This window comes from Onychostoma macrolepis, chromosome 19 (genome assembly GCF_012432095.1).
Source record: "Onychostoma macrolepis isolate SWU-2019 chromosome 19, ASM1243209v1, whole genome shotgun sequence".
NCBI lineage: Eukaryota > Metazoa > Chordata > Actinopteri > Cypriniformes > Cyprinidae > Onychostoma > Onychostoma macrolepis.
The window spans coordinates 27,147,985-27,163,693 of NC_081173.1; the positions used below are offsets into that span (position 1 = coordinate 27,147,985).

A 15,709-nucleotide genomic window follows, 5' to 3' on the forward strand; every position below is an offset into this window, starting at 1 on the left:
TCCCAATGTGAGGGAAGTTGTCTCACTGGACCACTTTTTAAATATATATAATTAGTAGTTGGCTTTAGTCAATGTCTTATTTCTGCTTGACTAGAGAAGAACTAGAGGAGAAAAGTGGCCGAGTTTACCACACTCTCCCCCATGCCAAAAAAAGACAAGTAATCCAGGTTAAATTAAACGTAATCAAGCTCACCACTATCTGGCCCTATATGTGTCAGCTGGACTGAAAGAGGAGACGACGGAGAGAGAGACTCGTTCTGTTCTCCCCCGAGTTGACTGTGTGGTCCCTCTGTTCATAGAAAGAGAGAGAGACAGATTGACATTCCATCCCACAACACGACCTCATCCATGGAATAGTGATTAGCCAATCAGCATTCCGGTCACATGAGCTCCACTATCAATGAGTGAGTGAGACAGAGCGAGAGATAGTGAGCCATGCAGAAAGAGAGAGAGAGACAAGGTGGGAAAGGGTGGGCTTCAGGTTCGATGGAGAGTGGGAGGGAAGAGCAGGAGGAGGAGAGAGGAAGGGAAGCACGGGAATGTTGATGCAAAGTACCGACAAATGCGGAGATGAAGCATTAAGCGTGACTGATGAAGATGTATGGTGAGCGCACATGCACACACACACACACACACACTCCATCACAGATAATGCCACACGCACACAAACCACAGGACGCCTGTGGGGCTTCATACATGTAAATTCATGCACGTTCACCGTGTTGACTCATACTGCCTCACAGAAGGCTGGAGAGCGAGAGGGGCACAGGCCGACAGGTCCACACGCATGTGCAGATGTGTGCTTACTCTCTCTCTCGCTGGCAGAGTCACTGCAGGTAGAGTCACCTTAGCAAGGCCACGGAGATACGGATATTAGGATACAGAGGACTGTGTGTGCGCTGGGACACAGAGGGGAAAGGTAAAGAGAAGGAAACGATATAAAGAGATTACTGAGGTCTTGTTCTCAGGAGGAAAAGTCTGAGAAGCAGTAAACGTCTCTCTGCTTGCTCTCCGTTGCTCTCGAGTGTAAGATGAAACTATTGGGATATTAAAGAGATTTTGTTTTATTTCCTATAGGGGTGAAAGACTAAAAGAGGGATGAAATCAATGGAAATGAAAAGGCAATATGATATGAGAAAGGTTTGAGATCAAAATATGACAGACTGGAGGACGAGATGAAAGACAAAAAGGAGAAAATAAGTCAGCTGAAAAAAATGAAAGAGAAAGGGAAGATGAGATTGAAAAGAGACAAGAGACAGAAAAGGATGGAGTGACAAATAGAAATAGTAATAAGATGAAAGAGACACAAAAGACAGAACAGAAAAAGATGGTAAAAGTGATATTACAAAAGAGGTGGAACAAAAAGGCAGCAGCTGTAGCGATAGAGGCTATTTACACTAAGTCCCTGTTTACACTAGTGCGTTTTCATTTAGAATGAAAACGATTCCCGTTTACACTGGCATTTCCGCCGCATTTCAGAAACGATCTCCGTTTACACTACACAACCGAAAATTCATGAAATGCAGGTACAACCATAGATATGTATACACTCTCAGAAATAAAGGTACAAAAGCTGTCACTGGGGCGGTACCTTTTCAAAAGGTACATGTTTGTACCTAAAGGGTCCATTTTGGTACCTTAAAGGTGCATATTAGTACTTAAAGTGTACATATTTGAACCTAATAGGTACAAAACTGTACCTTTTGAAAAGGTACCGCCCCAGTGACAGCTTTTGTACCTTTATTTCTGAGAGTGTAGGTAGATTCCCTATTATTTAGATAGCAGACGCATCTGCATGCTTGGAGCGGTCGAATGGGGAATCTACCCATACATATCTATGGGTACAACAATGAGCATGATGTTTTTGTTTACACGGTTGTCAAGGATACACAGTGAGAATGTGGGCAGCCACGCCATCATTTTGGTCAAATATTGGCAATTATCTGCACCTCAGTATTGTAGTACATTATAAAACAGTATGCAATAATGTATTATAATTTTAATTCAAATTATTAAATGGATGCCACCTTATTGGGACAATAAAGCCATCCCTACACCTACCCTAACCCTACCAGATACTTTATTTATTTTCAACTTTTCGATTATTTCCTTCATTTTTATTGAAAATGATTGCCTTTCCGATGTGATATGAGATTTGAAAGGGAGGAAAAAAAGTTTGGCAAAAGGCGGGTTTGAATCTGTGTCGATCACGTCAAATTACTACGGTATGCGCTTTACCATCTACGCCACTGGAGCTGATGTTTGATAGCAGTCTTTTTTAGTGTTGACTAGCCCAATCACACACTGGTGGGCGGAGTTAGTGTAAATAGACACTCTGATAAATAAAAGGAGAAAAAGAGATTGTACGAACAAAGAACAGATGAAATAGATGAGATGAAAGTAAATTGAGACCAAAGAAAATGAGACTAAATTGAAAATTGTATGTAAGAAAAGAAAAAGAAAAGTATAAGAAGATATATTAGACAGAAATAGGGGTGAGATAAAACAGAGAAAAAGAAATACAATGAAAAATGGGATGAAAGAATGATGAGATGAGAAAAGATAAAAGAGGTGGAATAAATAAGGTGAAAAGAAAAATAAAGAAGAGACAGCAGACAAAAAAGGAATAGATGAAAAAAGAGGAATGAGGCAAAAGAGAGAAACAAGATGATTTGAAAAACAGATGAAGACAAGAAAAAGAGGGATGAGATAACAGAAAGAAAAGAGATTGCATGTAAAATAATAGATGAAAAAGTGAGATGAGATGGAAATGAAACAGACAAAAGAAGAAACAGATGAGATGAGAAAGATAAATGAGATGAATGAGGCAACAAAGAAAATAGATGGGATAGAAAAAGAAGGGATGAAAGAGAAATGGGAATGAAACGAAGAGATAAAAAGAGATTGATGAAGAGAGAAAAGATCATGAAGGGGATGAGATGGAAGAGAAAAATAAAAGATGAAAGAAAAAAGGGATGAAAGAAAGATAAAAAATGAATGCAGAAGAGATGAAGATGAGACAACAGAGAGAAAAGATGGCATGAAAAAAGATGATTGAAAGAAAAAGTGATGAGGATGAAGTAGATTCAACAAGAGAAAAGAGATGACATGAAAAAGTAGACAGAAGAAAATAGTAATAAGAAAGAGAGAACAGAAAAGATGGGATGAAAAATATAAAAGGGATGAGAAGAAATTTTATAAAAATGAAAGCTTAAGAGGGATGAGATGAAGAAGAGACAACAGAGAAAAGATGGGATGGGCAGATGAAAGGCAAGAGAAGTGACAGAAAGAAATGGAATAAAAAAATGAAAGTGTATGAGGAATGAGATGAAGAAGAAACAACAGAGAGAAAAGAGATGGGATTGGACAAGAACAGATGAAGGAAAGAGGTGAATAAACAGAGTAAAAGGCATAAAAGAAGAGAAGATAGAAAAAGAGGGATGAGATGAAGAAGAAGAATTGACAGAGGAAGAGAGAGAGAGGGAATGAGGGAGTGTGCAGTGGGGATCCATCATTCGCTGTATATGTGCTCCATGCAGTGATCAATGTGATGATAGGAATCTGAGAGAGGAAAAATGATCAGAGCAGAGCGTGAACTCACAGCAGCTCCTCCAAACACACGCCACTGAAGCAGCACTGCAGTCCGACAGCACCAGAGGCTCACTGCAATTAATGAAGCGTGCAGCTCTGTTGTTCAAAACCGACGCGGCACAAAAGTTCAGCGCGGTTCAGGCTCCATGCGACGGTGAAATGTGCACAGGCTCGAGTGTGAAATCTTCCCAATGACTTGTGAAAGGGTGAACTGAAACAAGAGCAGCTCAATGTGAGCTTCGCCGAAACATGTGGTCATCTTCAAGGTGAGCATAATCACCATCTGGACAACCATCTGCAATTATGTAACGTCTTTCACTTCAAAAGCACGCAGTGATTTGTGGGACGGCGTGGGGGAAGGTGAGTCTCCAGCACATCATTTCATGCCGTAACGCTCTGGACATATGGAATATGAGCAACCAAGCATGGTGGAGATTACATCCTTCAATATGGTCTACCACATGTTCACATTATCTGTCCACGAGACGTGACAAGCTATGCTTTTTCCAAACCTTAATTATAAAAATTATAAAAACACAATTAGACAACATTTAGTTCCAGTCCACTGATTTGACTGGACAGCATTTTAACATTCATCATATTTTATATAACAGTTCTGTGGATGTATTTGTTGGAAACATCATGTCTGAATCACATGGTGTCGACATGTGCCATTCATACAAGAGAACTCTTGCTTATGTTTAATCATAAAAATACACAGTAAAAACAGTAATGTTATGATATGTGACCCTGGACCACAAAACCAGTCTTAAGTGTCAATTATCTGAAATTGAGATTTATACATAATACGCTTTCCATTGATGTATGGTTTGTTAGGATCGGACAATATTTGGCTGAGATGCAACTATTTGAAAAACCTGAGGGTGCAAAAAAATCAAAATACTGAGAAAATCGCCTTAAAAGCTGTGCAAATTAAGTTCTTAACAATGCATATTACTAATCAAAAATGAAGTTGATTTTAATGATTTTTGGCATAAAAGAAAAATCGATAATTTTGACCCATACAATGTATTTTTGGCTATTGCTACAAATATACCCCAGCGACTTAAGACTGGTTTTGTGGTCCAGGGTCACATATATCATTACAAATTATTTTGCATGTGAATATATTTTAAAATGTAATTTATTTTACAGCATCATTACTCCAGTCTTCAGTGTCACATGATTCTTCAGAAATCATTCTAATATGCCGATTTACTGCTCAAGAAACATTTCTTAACATCATCAATGTTCAAGGCAGTTTTGCTGTTTTTTAAGACATATATTTGAATTAGAAATCTTTTGTAACATTATAAATGTCTTACTGTTTCTTTTGATCAACTCAATACATTATTGCTGAATAAAACTATTAACATTTTTCAAATATATAACATTACTGACTCAAAACTTGTAAATAGTGGTGTGTATATACTATAAATTCAACAAACTGCAAACTTTTTACAACATAAGCAATATGTTACCATGCAACCATGTTTTCTGGTCATGCACCATGGTGTTGCTCTGATCCCATCACTTCACAGTACTTCAGTCTGTAATTGGTGGAATAACTTAGTAGTAGTAGTAGTAGTGTTATTATAACAAATAATAAAAATAAAATGCACAACCCTAAACCAAGCAAGACGCCACACTCAAATGAAGGTTACTACAGGCAATTTCTAATGTTCAGTTCCGGCAAATGTAAAAACACATGTTGCACAAAGCACACAACGTTGGAAATCTTGCTCGTCTTCAAATAAACACCGTCACCAAATCTCCAGTCAATTTAAAATCCATCCGTTCAACAGTACGGCAGTCTCACGCGCTGTGAAATTGAGGTTTCAACACAAATAATAAGGCTTTAAAGGGTGCGCATCAACATAACTTCGATAGCATTCCTTCTCAGCATAATGTGAATAAAACATCAGATAGAAGCAATCAAACGCTCGATGCAGGGCTTAGCGGCACGAAGGGTAAAATTTAAGATGGAAGCCATTAAGGAGAAGTGCATTTCAAGAGCTTTTAGGACTCTTTATGAGTTTGTCTGTTAGCCTTGTGCCCCAGGCAGAGACTTGATTAGCTTTGCCATTGGTTTGTTTCTCACTTCTCTTTCTTGCTTCTTGGTATTTGTCTACGGTGATCACATTTTTAACGCCGCAACACTTTTCACTGGTACTGGTGGAGTCGCAGAGAGCAGTTAACCTTCAGTGGCATATGAAGACTCGTTCCGTGCTTAGCCTCTTCTTGCTTTTAGGTGACGTAGCTGAAAATGACACTGCAACCACCTGAAGCAGCACCGCACAAAGAAAGCAGCCATAACTGAGGTGAGAAAATGGCTTGGAAATAATTGCGCTCCTGTCATTCAAGACTCCCACGCGCTGTCTACATAGAAGGTCACTACATTTAACCTGACACTTGAACTGTAGTCCATGTACCACAAGACACCTGGGCCCTCCAGGTCTATGCGAGGTTAAGTGCCCTGTCTCTCCTGCTCACCTTCAACTTCTTCACACCACTGTCAGAAATTAATCCTTTTTTATTTAAGGAATTAAAAGGTAAAAAGCATGTTGTTCCAAACCTGTGAGATTTTTTTTTGTATAATGTGTTTCCAATTACAATTCACTAGAAATAAAGGGACACAAAAGCATGATTAAAGTGTCATATAAATAATCGCACGAGTATAAATAATCGCACTATATTCCAAGTACTCTGAAAGTAACTGATAGCTGTTTGTGGGAAACTAACTGAAATGTATATTTTTGCTTGAGAATAACATACCAGTCACTCCAGATTCAAATCATGAACAAATCGTTTAGACTAGTCTTGTGAACTATATTAAAAAAAAAAAAAAAAAAATGTAATTATTGTAACGATATGACTCAAAAGAATGATTTTTTAATGAATATCTCACGATCATGGCAAGGAGATTCCAGACTTTTGGTGTGTGTGTGTGTGTGTGTGTGTGTGTGTGTGTGTGCATGGATGAATTAAATCACAATAAGCTCTATAACTTGCATTTAGAAAATAGACTTTTCATTTTATGCCAACTTTAAGCTCCAAAATAACAAATAAAATAAAAAACACACACAATAAGAGCATATAAAAGCCTTCCATATGCTATATTCTAAGTCTTCTGAAGCCATACGATAACTCTGGCACGTTCACAATCCTCATTAAGTTTCATTATACTGAAAAGAGCAGCCAAGATATTCTTAAAAAAAATTCCTTTTAGCCTTTCACAAAAGAAAAAAGGTCATATGGGTGTGAAATGACATGAGGGTGAGTAAAAGATGACTGAATTACCATTTAAATTGATTTTCAGGGGTAATTTGTAGCTTCATGATGACTTTTTTTCAAAATATATTAAACTTTTTTTCTTTTTTTTTTTGGTGAAATGACTCAATTGAATTGAATAATTGAAATACATTACAATACCCAATTATTGGCTTGATCTATAAAATTAAATGAAAAAAAGTGGCTTTAAATCACACACAAGATATGATCAGAAATACTCTCACAACGCCCCAGGCACCTCGGACATCTGCAAACAGACACGAGGCTCAAGGAATGATGAATTATTGGAAAATGGGCATTAAAACGCACTCTCACATTGAGTCGGAGATTTGCTAGAATCAGCTTTCCGTGAGAACGTGTGCGGCTGAGGAGTTAGCACCTAATGTAATGTTGCTCTTGATAAATGCTGATAGTAGCAAAGGGTGACTGCCTACCTCACTCCCCTGAGGACAGATCTCAGATCAGTTTCAAGAGCGTCATTTTGCAAGTGTAATTTGGCTGGTTGTCCATAATGTTAAGATAATGCTATTTGCCTGCAAAGTGGAGGCAGCAATAAATGTCATAGGACCCTGTGGGCATCACGATAGTGTCATTGCGTGCAAGGAAACTCGCGTGCTTCTTTTTTCTACCCCTTCTGCCCTCCCACCTTTTCTTCCCCTGCATTGCAGACCCAGGCCTAAGTGGTGGAGGCAGGCCGGAGCCAGTATCACGACACTGTGAGGTCAGTGTGCTGGGCATTAGGAAGAGGACAATGCTGGAAGACTGACACCATTAGAGTTTGGCCGGCGTTCCCAGGCAGCTGCCAACTGTCCACATCCATTGTCTCGGCCATCCCATAATACTAATCCCACCACACAAATCAGTCTCTATAGTGGTTCCACAAAGCAGAGAGGGTTCAGAGAAGGAGGCATGTAAGCAATTTGAAAAGTGGGAGGGACACATTATACAACTTATCTGGCTGGCTCATGAATATTAATTATATGATGTAACGTTCAGCCAATAGCCCTGCTGATATGCTAAACGGCAGGTGAGCAGGGTGCTGCTCCATCCAGTTGCTATGTTGTCCGTAAATGCCCTGGTTCAGAAAAACTGATAAATATCAGAGAACTGCCTGACCAATACGATTACAAAATAGGAAGGTGCAAATTCTGGCTAATACTTACTTGGCCAAGATTTGCTGAAGATTTTATTTAACTGTGTAATTAAAATAGCAATGTTATTAAAGATGAACTTTAAGTAGGTGTTGATGGCAAGATGAAAGCAAATGTAATTTGGTTTTTGGGATTTTACTCTGAAACTATACTTTATTTATTCAGTAATGATGCATTCATTCAATTAAATATTTAATTAGAAACATATTATTTAAAAAAAGATTTCTATTTTAAATAAACGTTGTTCATTTGAACTTTTGTTTTTCTTAATAAATCCTAAAAAAAAGGATCATGGGTTTCCACAAAAATATTAAGTGTTAACTGTTTTTAACATTGATAATAATCAGAATTTTTTGTTGAGCAGCAAATCAGCATATTAGAATGATTTCTGAAGGATCATGTGACACTGAAGACTGGAGTAATGATGCTGAAAATTCAGCTTTGATCACAACAATAAATTATATTTTAAACAGTTAATTTAATTAAAAAAATATATATATATTTCACTATATTACTGCATTTTTTAATCAAATAAATGCATAAGAGACCATTCAAAAATATTTTAATAATCTTACCGACCCCAAACTTTACATTTCAGTGAAAAATCCTTTTTAAACCCTCAGTCTTTCATTTTTAATTGTCACACAAATATGCAAGTAAAGTGAACCCAGAGTGCTTTTAATTGCATACTAGAAACGCCATTTTATTTTATGTCTCATTTTAGGGTCAGTAATATTTTTTGATTCATTACGGCACCATAAAAGTAGAAATAAAATGCACATTTCTAGTATTAGTTTAAAACTCATAATTTGTTTGAATTTAATGATCATATTATGTAACCAGGTGATTGAGTAGTACTCACCGATTTTAGAACGGCTGCCCTAGACCTTCTTTTGCCAGCATTGTGGACAGTACACAGCACAAGCAGCAGCTGTGTTTGTCCAGGTTTGACATCGACTGGAAGGCCAGGTAGCACAGGTGCCATTGGAGGGGTTTCTTTCCATTGTGTGGGCATGGATGTTCTGCCAGCCAGTTCAGCAGCAGGCCTGCACTTCCGCAGGTGAATGTTCTGCTGGAAACGCTTCCCACACTAACCACTGAAGCAGACGCAGAAGGTGACAGCAAAAGCAACACTGTCAAATTACAGGTTTCTAAATGCGCAAGGGTGACCTGCAAATTTATAAAACTTATGTTTAGCCAACTTTAGTTATGCAGATTTATAGTCACGTGTGCTTCAACCTCCAACTTGACAGATTCCCCTTCTCCCCTTAGAGTTTACAAAGCCACAAGATACTCACAGCTGGCTACATATGTTGAAGCATGGGACACAGTTAACAGTTAGAGTGACAACATTAAACCTGAACAGATAAATTGATATGCAGGTAAAATAAATGAAGATAATACACCCTATTATATAAATATATATTAACAACATATATTATTGAACAGTACTATTTAACTTAGTATTTTGCAAATTATATAACAAAAAATGCTACAGTACCGTTCAAAAGTTTTTTTTAGTTTTTTTTTTTAAAGAAGAAGTCTCTTCTGTTCACCAAGGCTGCATTTATTTGACCACAAATACAGAAAAAAACAGTAATATTGAGAAATATTATTACAATTTTAAACAACTGTTTTCTAACTGAATATATTTTCAAATGTAATTTATTCCTGTGTTGCAAAGCTGAATTTTCAGCATCATTACTCCAGTCTTCAGTGTCACGTGATCCTTCAGAAATCATTCTGATATGCTGATTTGCTGCTCAAGAAACATTTCTTATTATTATCAAATGTTAAAAACTGTTGTGCTGCTTCAGATTTTGGTGGAAACTATCCATTTTTTCTCTATTGTCATACTCCAAAAAAATATTAAGATAGGTAATTATTAAGCGAGGAAGTATTTTACGGTATTGGCAGAGGTATTGTATGTGGCGTTGCACATTTGTTCATGCCAGTGGTTGTGGAGGATGATGGGTCGTGGTGAGTAGGTGCTGCTGAAGGGCAGATTTGGAAGAAAAGCGTTGTGTGCATAGCATACGCAACACACAGAACAGAGGTTTCAGCCTGGAGTGAGAGAGCCAATGAAGGTCAAGCTCCTTTTTGAGTCACACTGCAATGACCACATAGGTCACAATGCGACCTTACTATTCACCGAGCACCACCAGCCCTCTTCATCCCCTTGCCAAGTTGGTTGAGGTTTTATCCTGGCCCTGCCATTTCTGACTGACCTTCACTGAATGCTCGTGAAACAGAAATGAAATAAAGATTCTGATTCAAATAACAGCTATAAAGGCTATTGAAAACCAATTGAATGCATCACCAGATACAAGCAGAGAACCAAGACTAAAATAACCATTAAAAAGCAAAAGAACTTCATTTTAATTATAGAATAATTTAATAATTGTAAATGGCTGTCCAAAACAAGACCAATAACTAATTTTAACTATAATTTTTAATAATAATCATTCTGATTCTATGAAAATAGAATTCTATTAATATATATATATATATATATATATATATATATATATATATTATGATAATGACAAAGAGGAATGATATTGTTGGAATCACAAAAATTAAAAGTGATATTATGATACGCTGTTCTGTGTCAGCCGCACCACACAGATACGTTTTCTACATTTATTTGCACTTTGATTTGAACAAAAACAGCGTATCCGTGTGGCGCAGCTGACACAGAACAGTGTACACAGTTTGCTTTCAGTGGATACTCTCCAAAATGGTGCTACGGAGTCGCGGAGGAGATGAATTGTTGAATAAAGTCGTTATTTTTGTTTTCTTTGCACAGAAAAAGTATTCTTGTTGCTTCATTAAATTCAGATTGAACCACTGATGACAGATGGACCGCTTTGACGATGCTTTTCATACTTTTCTGGGCCTTAACAGTGTTAATTAATTGGCAGTCAATGGGACAGTCACAATGGGACAGCCTCCCGGTTTTCATCCAAAATATCTTAGATTGTGTTCCGAAGACGAACAAAGCTTTTATGGGTTTGGAACGACATGCGGGTAAGTGATTAATGACAAAATTTTCATTTTGGGGTGGAGTAACCCTTTAAAGACCTTGAGCATTTAAAGCAGCAGACAGTAAAACTGCACTGCATGCTTATAATAAACAGAAACTTATTGTCCATTGGGGTGGATGCTAATATAGTTATTGTTATCATTATTGCTGTAAAGAAGCCTTACGTCTAATAATTTAATCCATCATTCATATTCGTAGCACAAATGCTTCAGGACGAGATGTTGATAAAAATGGTTTAGTAAAGCACTCTTTGAATAAAATGTATTATCATCAGTATTTTTATTATTATTAATATGCCAACGTTTCCTCCAAATTACGTGCCAGCTGAGATAACTACCCCAGACTAACTTTCAGAGTAATTTCTCACAATACTCCGAAACTTTCCTGACACCCAAGAGCACTGCACCCTGCACAAACTTTCTTAATAACAATAACAAAGCAGGACAGGGATGATGTACAGCAGCAGCTAACAGGACGAGCCGGAGAGGCAGTGGAGCTGTTTTCCAGAGCCATCATGAGCTTTGGCAGTGGGTAGTGTGACGAGTGTTGCTGCGGGCCACAGGACGACTCGATGTGTTACGCTCCGCTACATCTCTTCTTCATCTCTCCCTCTGCCACTGCTGCTGTGTGTTCATCGTTTTTTGGATGAGCAGGAGGAGAAGATCGCAGTTTATTAACACAATTCTGCCAAAAGCAGCCAAGGTGGAAATGTGGACAAAAGCAGCTCAGTGAGAATGTAAAGTCGATGTGACGAATGCACAGAGACAGGTAGAGGAAGACAGAGAGAAACTTTACAAACATGTGCATGGAGGTGGAAAGAAGGAACTCAGAATAAAACACACGTGATGCAACAGCAGCGATAAAATTAATTCAGTTTGGCTTAGCAGCACATGCACTAGAAAATCAGATAGATACTTCTACCGTGTGCCGTATCCCACATGAATAAATACAAACAAACCAAAATACATTCACAGGACGTGAATCATCTCCTCAGCCTCCAGGTGAAGCTTTTTTAAGTCCACAGTTAAAAGAATATTTCACACAAATGAAAATTGTGTCATTTATTCACCATATCTCTGTCTTTATTCTATTTTGCATGTATTTACACTTTACTTTGAAACCATTTTCAGTCAGTCAATCTTACAAATAATTACAAAGAAATGGTCAGCATGATGGTCAGCATAATTTCAGCTTCTCTCGATTTATTAAGCATAACCATTTTCCCACTGGTTCTTTATCCTCAAAACATTTCATTTGCATTATTTTTTATTGGTATCAAGCCTCCAAAGCTTTTATGGTTGCAGTTGCCAGATTTCAAGGGTTTAAATCCCCCCTTTTTTATAAATCGATACATTTTCTGCCCAATGGTTTGCTTAATCCCTCCAATCTGGCAACCATGAGCATGCGCTATCTCTACGTTACAGAAAAAGTTTAGCGATCTAGATTGAGATATTCTACTCAAATAAAAGTGTAATACGGCCAGTCGTTTTCTTTCACGCAGTTTGCTACGACTAAGTCTACGAGCAAACCATGCGTGTTGACATTCTCTTGGTTTGTGCTTATGCGAAAGTGCAATAATTCTGATGAAATGTCCATAAAAAAAACAAAAATTTCAAATGGCAATCGTGATTATATTTTTCAACAAACTTATTAATCGTTAAATGATTAATCGTTTAACCATTAAACAAACGTTAAATTCCGAAGTAGAAAGACTGAAATAGCATTTTCTTGTCCAATAATCTACAATGAATTAGCATGCATGCTTTCAAAACACAAAGGCACTTTATCTAAAATGATCTTGATATGCTAGCTTTACATTTAAGTCATTATTCTCTAATAAAATTCCATTCCTCTTCACTGTAGTAGCATAAAAACAAGCAAAAATGTCTCCTTTTGTCTCCCCACTGAAGAAATAACACCATACGCCATTTTCATTTGTGGCTGAACTATGCCTTTAAGGTATATGACTCATTACCAAGACATCAGGCCAAACTATTTTTTAATTCTCCCTCTTTCAATCTCACCCTCAGACTAACATGTTCCTTCTGACCTTGATGTAAGAGCGAGTGCAGCAGTAGATGCTCGTAGCGAAGGAAGGATTTATCACAGACCGCACTGGAATGAACAATGGTGTGTAACTCACCAAACCAATGCATCTTTAGCAGATATGTTAAAATTGCATTAGAAAGTCTTTAAATCCCTTAAGGCCGACCGAACGAGCACAGAAACATACCAACAGAGAGGACATTGCTTAAATTTGCACCGTGCACCAGTGTGTCAGTAGTCATTTTCAGAGCGCTATATGTAATGCTTGAAGCTAAAGTAAATAATTAAACAAATCTTTTTGCAAACTCTTGCATCAGCACAACAAAGATGTGGTTTGTACCATACCAATTATTCTGGGGAAGCCATCTTAGGAAGGATATTTTCACTCTAATTCAGTGGCTTTGGCTCGGAAGATAATGCACTGGACTCGTTTAATGGCTAATCACAAGTTCATTACGGCTCCCTCAATTAAGAAATTGACTATAAACCAGTTAGGATTATTTCTCATCGAGCAGCCCAACCAATCCTCCGGCTTGCCATTATTTCATAGACACAGGCGCTGTTACACCACTCGTCTTTTTTCGTCTCTTATTGCCCTTCAAAACACATCCGCCAGAGGACACGGCCTCAGTGACACACACACACACACACACACACACACACACACACACACACACCCAGTGGCGGGCCACGGTACTGCACTGGTGCAAACAGAACCCCTGCTATCAAAGTTAATGAGTCGTTTTGCTTGCGCTATTACTTCCGCTTGCACACCCTAATTTATGGGTGCTTGCCTGGCCTGTTGCAGTCCTGTCTACATGGCCAGCCTGGTTCGGCCAGCCCTGCCAATGTTTATCTGCAGCGGCCAACTGAGTGTGTATGAGCGGAAGTTTGTGTGGGTGGTTGAAGGAGATGCATTGTGGAGCGAGCTAAAACTCGATTAGACCTCAAATCTGTCGCAGGTTATTGGTGCCGTGTAACTAAGCCAAAGGAGGTTTGAGTCATGCTGGTCGAGTGATAAACCACATTCGTGTACTGTGTTGGTAAACGAAAGGTTGCAAACCCTGCAAGCTATGAGGTATTAAGATTGTGGTCTTGAGCAAAACTCTTAAAGGGATGAAGAAAAATGAAGAGTTTACTCACCCTCGAGTTGTTCTGAAAGAGTTTCTTTTGTACATGGAGATGTTTAGAAGAATGTGCAGGGACTGTAAAACAACAAAAGGGATAAAAAGCATCATTAAAAGCAGTCCACAGAACTTTTGCACTATTAGTTTTATTTCGGAAAACTGTTACTTCACTACATTTCAAAGCATAATAATTTAATTTTAATTACATTAACATAATTGACATGCCCGTTTTTAAAAGAATGTGAGGCTTTACAGTGACAAAATAAATGAGCAATGTGCTTATAGATGAGTACTACTTTTGATAAGTTCACCACTGTTCAAAAGTTTAAGGTCAATAAGATTTTATTTAAAAGAAAATAATGTTATTTAGCAAATGACACATTCAACTAATCAAAAGTGACAGTATAATGTAAAACGACATTATAATGTTACAAAAGTTTTCTATTACAAAAAAAACAAAAAAAAAAAACGCTGATCTTTTGAACTTTCAATTCATCAAAGAATCCTGATAATAATTTGTCACAGTTTCGACTGCAAAAAAAAAAAATATATGGTTTACTCATACTGTTTTTAACATGTTTAATGATAATAATAATAGTTTCTTGAGCAATAAATCAGCATATTAGAATGATTTCTGGAGGATCATGACACCGACGACAGGAGTAATGATGCTGAAAATTCAGCTTTGATCACAGAAATAAATTACATTTTACAATATATTCAAATAGAAAATGGTTATTTTAGAATAAATAATATTTTACTTTTTTATCAAATAAATACAGCCTTGGTGAGCATAGGAGACTTTTCAAAAACCCCAACTTTTGAAATATAGTGTACACTTAAAATAATTCAAATACTGTAAGTAATTTGAAGTACTGTCACACTTTGCCATCAGGATCTTTTTACTTGAAATCAAGTACAGGATTTGTGTTCATTTTCCACCAGCACCTCAAATGACTACTGCATACTGTCAGTCCTGTCTTGCGTTTCCCCTCCTCTCGTGCCCATATTTGGTTTGTTCCTGTTCCTGTGATTATTAGTTGATTAGTCCCCAGCCATGTTTGATTGTTCCCCACCTGTTTATAAGCCCTGTGTTTCCCTGTCTCCGTGTCAGCTGTTATTCGTCAATCCTGTGTTCCTGTGCTCCCTATGTTTGTGTTTCAGTAAAGTCTGTGTTGTTTAAAGTATTCCTCGTCTCCTCGCTTCCCTGACTCCTACAACCCGTGACACATACTGCTTGTATCACAGCAACTGAAATCATTAGGAACGGTATTATCATTAGTATAATTTATAACGTGACTGATACGAGACTATAATTGACATTACTGACTGACCCCAAACATGGGTAATGACACTCGGTGCTATCACTCTCTGTAAGCCATTCTGCCAACAATGAAATCACTGTGGCCTGTGAATAAAACTGTTGTCATATTGTTTGAAGTGACCTTAATCATAAT

The 15,709-nt window shown here is 37.6% G+C and overlaps 1 protein-coding gene across 3 annotated transcripts in view; it reads right to left on the reverse strand.

Moving 5' to 3' along the window:
• LOC131526440 (glutamate receptor ionotropic, kainate 5) overlaps nt 1-15,709 on the reverse strand; it is a 146,702-nt gene that overhangs the window by 115,620 nt on the left and 15,373 nt on the right. The window contains exons 4-5 of one of the 3 annotated variants that reach the window (XM_058754757.1): nt 14,269-14,330; nt 8,896-9,130 (exon numbers count right to left, since the gene is read on the reverse strand). The gene's annotated coding sequence lies outside the window, so the exon portion shown is untranslated. Of the gene's footprint in view, nt 1-8,895; nt 9,131-14,268; nt 14,331-15,709 lie in introns of those variants that run through there. The other 2 variants (XM_058754759.1, XM_058754761.1) reach the window with 2 other exon arrangements.